We start from the raw sequence: 5,283 nt of genomic DNA, 5'->3' as shown, positions 1-5,283 counted from the left end.
GGGAGCGAGAAAGAGAGAGTAGCAAGAGAGTGTCAGGGAAAGAGAGAGGGAGGGGGAGCGAGCACTACCTGACTCCAGCAGAGGTCTCTGATGGGGCAGGCACTTTCTGGCATTAGGCCCAGGTTTATACTATCGGCGGCGGTCGTTCTTAGCTGGGGTGGAGGGGAGCAACAGGCCTTGGAGGAAGCCCATGACTGAGTGCAGGGGGAGCAGCGGGTCCTTAAAGCAGCCCTGGCCCCATAGCAGCTGCACAACTGTACCCACAGTAGTTATGCCACTGATGGAGAGGGAGACGGATGGAAAACAAGAGGAAAGATAGAGAGAGAGGAAGGGAGATGGAGAAATAGAGAGAGGGAGAGAGAGAGAGAGAGGGGAGGAGGAGAGATAGGGAGACAGATGGGAAGGGAGAGGAAAGATGAGAGAGAGAAAGAGAGAGAGAGACAGAGGGGGAGGGGGTAGAGAGAGAAGGGGAAAGGGAGAGGGGGGGGTGAGACAGCTGGAGGGAGACAGAAGGAAAGGGAGAGAAAGATGGAGAGGGAGGGAGGGACTGAATGAGTGTGCCCTGGAGTCACATATTTTTTTAATTTTCAGAACAGAAACATACTTTAAGATTCGCAGCTAGCCTGGCTTTTGGCTTGCTCTCCGCAGCGGCTGAGGCTCCGAGCCCTCTCTGCAGCTGATCTCGCCTTCAATGTGTCCCTCCTTCAAGCATGCAGTGTGTGAGCGGCCAGCGGAGAGAGGTGAAGTGGCGCCAACTTGTCTTCAACGTTGATAAGGGGAGTGATCATCCTCTCATTACCCTTCATGTGAAGTGATGACAGCACAGCTGCTCACATTTCCCTGCCCCTGACCCCCCTACAACTCCTCTCCTTCGGCTTCTGGCATACTCTTTTCTTGTGGCCAGTGACACAGCGATGGGCGGCATGTAATGAGTGAATCTGACTCATTGTAATGCCGCTGGTAATGGGCCCCTTCATGGTGTTGAGGCCCCGGGGCATTGCACTGGCGCTAGTTCTGCCACTGGTCCACACACACACACACACACACACACACACACACACACACACACACACACACACACACACACACACACACTTTCTCTCACTCACTTTTCATCCACTTACCGACCGAGCTGTCTGGCAGGCAGGATCTGTAGCAGCCTGGTCCCGTGTAGCTCCACCCCCTTTGGTCCCTGTAGCCCCGTCCCCTCAGTGTCACGTAGCTCCACCCCCTTTTCAGGCAAACGCTTCTGCTGTAATGGGAGGGAGAGGAGGATACAAGCTGCCAGCGCTGCTGCCTGTCAGTGTGACAGGCACAGCAGCCGGCAGCAGCAGCAGGAGAACACGTGCAGCACAGGGATGCAGTGCGGGGAGAGCGCCTCTTCATCCTGGCGCCTACCTGTTCTGCATCCCTTTGCTGAGCAGCTAGCGCCGGGCCTGGGTACACTCCTACTTTATGTACTTTGGGGCTAATTCAGAGATGTACGCCAACCTGATGGTTTACAAACATCTCATTCTCCGATGGTGTGAGCTCTGCACACGCACAGAGCCCATCCTGCACATGTACAGATCACGTTCTGCAAGATTGCTTGTAATGCAACCTAAGCCACAGCATGTTTGGCATGCTGCATGTGTTTGAGGTGAGGAAGAGGCAGTGACAGCCAGGATTACAGAAAATAGGGCTGTGTTATCTGTGTGTGCAGAAGCCAGTGGCTGTGTCCTTGGACTCTTGTCCGATGTTCACGCAGATGATCCGCTGGCCCTACTGCTGCATATAATGGCTTACTCTGATCCGTAGCATTGTATATGTCTGATCTACAGTATAACATACACTGTAATACTGTGGCTGGCCCTACAGTCGCATCCAACGGCTTACTGTGATCTGTGGCGCTGTTTATTTCTGATGTATTACATAGACTAGGGGTGGGCAACAGGCGGCCCGCGGGCCGGATGTGGCCCGCAGACCGATCCTGCCTGGCCCGCTGTGCCCCACCAGAGTGCAATGACAAGTGGCCCGACATGCCGCTTGTCATTGCACTGCTCTCAGACGCGGCGCCGCTGAGGAAATCCCGGTCACGTCACAGGGTCAGCTGACCGGGATTTCCTCTGTTATCATGCGCTGGGCGGCATGGGGGGCGGGCACTGCAGTGAGCAGGAGCGGCGGCCGAGAAGCGGCGGCCAGTGAGTAGAGTAAGCGGCGGGCAGCGAGCGGGAGCAGGAGAGGCCACATCAGCAGTGACTCCGGCCGGCAGCAGCGCAGATCATCGGACAGCGGGGATTGTCTGCCACTGTGACAAACAGGTAAACCCCCTGTCCAGCCAGCCCCTGGATCACTGCTTAAGCTGCCATATAGGTTTAGGGGTGGGGAGGGAGGGGAGTTAAAAACTGCAATATGGGTTTAGGGGACGGGGGGGGGGGGGGGGGAGGGGGGTAGGGACTGTTTGCTGTAATGTGTAAAAACGGGGGCCCTGTCTGCCGTAATGTGTAAAAATGGGGACGCTGTCTGCCATAATGTGTAAAAAGGGGGACGCTGTCTGCCGTAATGTGTAAAAAGGGATCTCTTTTTGAGTATTTTGTGTGTAGCCCTCGAATATTCGCTGGAAGTGTTATGCGGCCCCCCAGCTGAAATAATTGCCCACCCCTCACATAGACTGTACTAGTATGGCTGACCCCACAGACGCATATAACGGATTACTGTGATCACAGGCACTACATACAGTATGCCTCGGATAAGCTTCACCAGTTATAGTGAGGGACAAAGAATTGTAGTTAATCAAAGAGATGTGGATGGTGTCTAGCTGTAGATGAAAATGGAAGGAAACAGGAGTGAGTTGAATAGTAGTCTCCTTGGAAAATGGCCCACTGCACCTGGTATTCTCAGGAGGTTCCCCTTCCTAGTACTGACCAGGCCATACCTGCTTAGCTTCCGAGATCGGACAAGATCGGGCGTATTCAGGATAGTATGGCTGTGGGCCGTTGTTAAAGGAGGAGAGGTGGCCACTTCTGCTTTCTGTACTCAACATAAATCAGAACTTTGATAGTTCGAAATTGTATTTCCAGATGAGAGAGTGTGTGTGGGAACACTTCTGCTGTCTGTTGTGACGGTGAGATGTTCACTGGTCAGAGCATAATGTCCTGGCCAGAGTGCCTGTAAACCAGATGAGAGAGTGTAGAGAATGGAGATTTGGAATGAGCGTTTGGAGACAGGAATATAGATCAATAGATTGTTTTACATAATGGAAATTCTGAGATCCTGAAACCTGTCTTTTTACAATGTATAAAGACAAATAGTGCTCTATCAGAGCTTGATACTGGCTCAGTCAGAGCTCAATGCTGGCTCAATGTTATCAGTGTAAAGTGACTGTGCATAAATAAATAAATAAATAAATAAACAATATATATATTTTTTTCCTTCTTCCTTTTCTATTTTCTATTTTCCATTTTTAAATTTCAATTGTTCATTTTTCATTCCTTATCCTTCACTTTCCATTACTCTAATTGCCAGTACATTTCATATCAGTGTTCCCGTCTTTTTCCCTTTTCCAATATGGCCGCTCCTATCATTATTCCTGCTGCCTCATGATAGGAACAACCAACTGCCCGTCATTCATTCCTACATATGACAGGCCAACGCTATATTTAAATACCGGCCACAGGAGAGCGGCAGAGAGATGCTCTCATGACCAAGCCTTGTTAGGTGAAACGTACGTCGAAAGACGTCATCCAGTGATGTCATCGCGGCACCGCCCGGTCCGGAAGCTGGCGGCCGCGGCAATCATCGCTTGCAGCGGGGAACCCCGGGGGACATCTAGGAGACACCACTAACACAGTGGTGGGGGTAAAGTACACTAGACCACCAGGGCAATTGAACATTACTTGCCTACATGATCTGCGTGCCCCTCTCCCCCGAACTTAGTCCAAATCACTAGTGGCACTGCATGCACCTGCGAATGTAATCCATTACAACACAGCACTGGGGCTAACAGTCCCTGCAGAGTTTTTTGCCACAAGGACATACTTTATAATTATTTTGAGTTCTCCGCACATGCCAAGGATAACAACCGGATATCAATCAATGCCAAACCCCACCTTATAATACCATAGGGATCAAAGTCATTGTTTGGAGCCAGCCTTGAGCTCTAACGTGTGTCTTTTTCTATGAACTTGTTTTTTTCTATGAACTTATTTTGTACCAATCAGCTGATTTATTTTAAGCCCAGCGTTGAGCCCTGACTGGGTTTTCTCAAGCATTTTTATTTGATTTCTTTCTAAGAATTATCAATTTCTCCTTATCTTCTATGAATTAATTGTTTATTTATTTATCAATTTATGCACAGTTCATTTCACACTGACAACATTGTCTTGAGCCAGCATAGCTCTGATTGGTTGGCTTTCATAAGGATTGTTATTTCTTTTTATGATTTATGAATTTGTTCCTATCTTTCATGAATCAATTGTTTATTTATTTATTAATTTATTAATTTATGCACAGTCACTTTACACTGATAACATTGAGCCAGCATTGAGCTCTGACTGAGCCAGTATCAAGCTCTGATAGAGCACTATTTGTCTTTATACATTGTAAAAAAACAGGTTTCAGGATCTCAGAATTTCCATTATGTAAAACAATCTATTGATCTATATTCCTGTCTCCAAACGCTCATTCCAAATCTCCATTCTCTACACTCTCTCATCTGGTTTACAGGCACTCAGGCCAGGACATTATGCTCTGACCAGTGAAAATCTCACCATCACAACAGACAGCAGAAGTGTTCCCACACACACTCTCTCATCTGTAAATACAATTTCGAACTATCAAAGTTCTGATTTATGTTGAGTACAGAAAGCAGAAGTGGCCACCTCTCCTCCTTTAACAACGGCCCACGGCCATACTATCCTGAATACGCCCGATCTTGTCGGAAGCTAAGCAGGTATGGCCTGGTCAGTACTAGGAAGGGGAACCTCCTGAGAATACCAGGTGCAGTGGGCCATTTTCCAAGGAGACTACTATTCAACTCACTCTTGTTTCCTTCCATTTTCATCTACAGCTAGACACCATCCACATCCCTTTGATTAACTACAATTCTTTGTCCCTCACTATAACTGGTGAAGCTTATCCGAGGCATATATTTTCACCTACATAACGATCTTGCACCATATTTGCTAAAAAGGTCAACAAGATCTTTTTAATATTAGCATTATTTGATTGTAAATTTTCATATCTTTTACTCAAGAATTAATTAGAGGTTAAGTTTTAATTTTGAGATTTCCATTTACATAACAT

At 48.1% G+C, this 5,283-nt stretch overlaps 2 pseudogenes; one reads left to right on the top strand and one right to left on the bottom strand.

Moving 5' to 3' along the window:
- Positions 1 to 2,855: 2,855 nt before the first annotated feature.
- Positions 2,856 to 2,973, bottom strand: LOC134950176 (5S ribosomal RNA; annotated as a pseudogene).
- A 1,905-nt stretch (positions 2,974 to 4,878) lies between these two features.
- On the top strand, positions 4,879 to 4,989 carry LOC134950125 (5S ribosomal RNA; annotated as a pseudogene).
- The last annotated feature ends 294 nt before the right edge of the window (positions 4,990 to 5,283 follow it).

Source organism: Pseudophryne corroboree, chromosome 8, assembly GCF_028390025.1.
Source record: "Pseudophryne corroboree isolate aPseCor3 chromosome 8, aPseCor3.hap2, whole genome shotgun sequence".
In the NCBI taxonomy this organism is placed as follows: domain Eukaryota; kingdom Metazoa; phylum Chordata; class Amphibia; order Anura; family Myobatrachidae; genus Pseudophryne; species Pseudophryne corroboree.
This window is presented reverse-complemented; position numbering and strand designations above follow the sequence as displayed.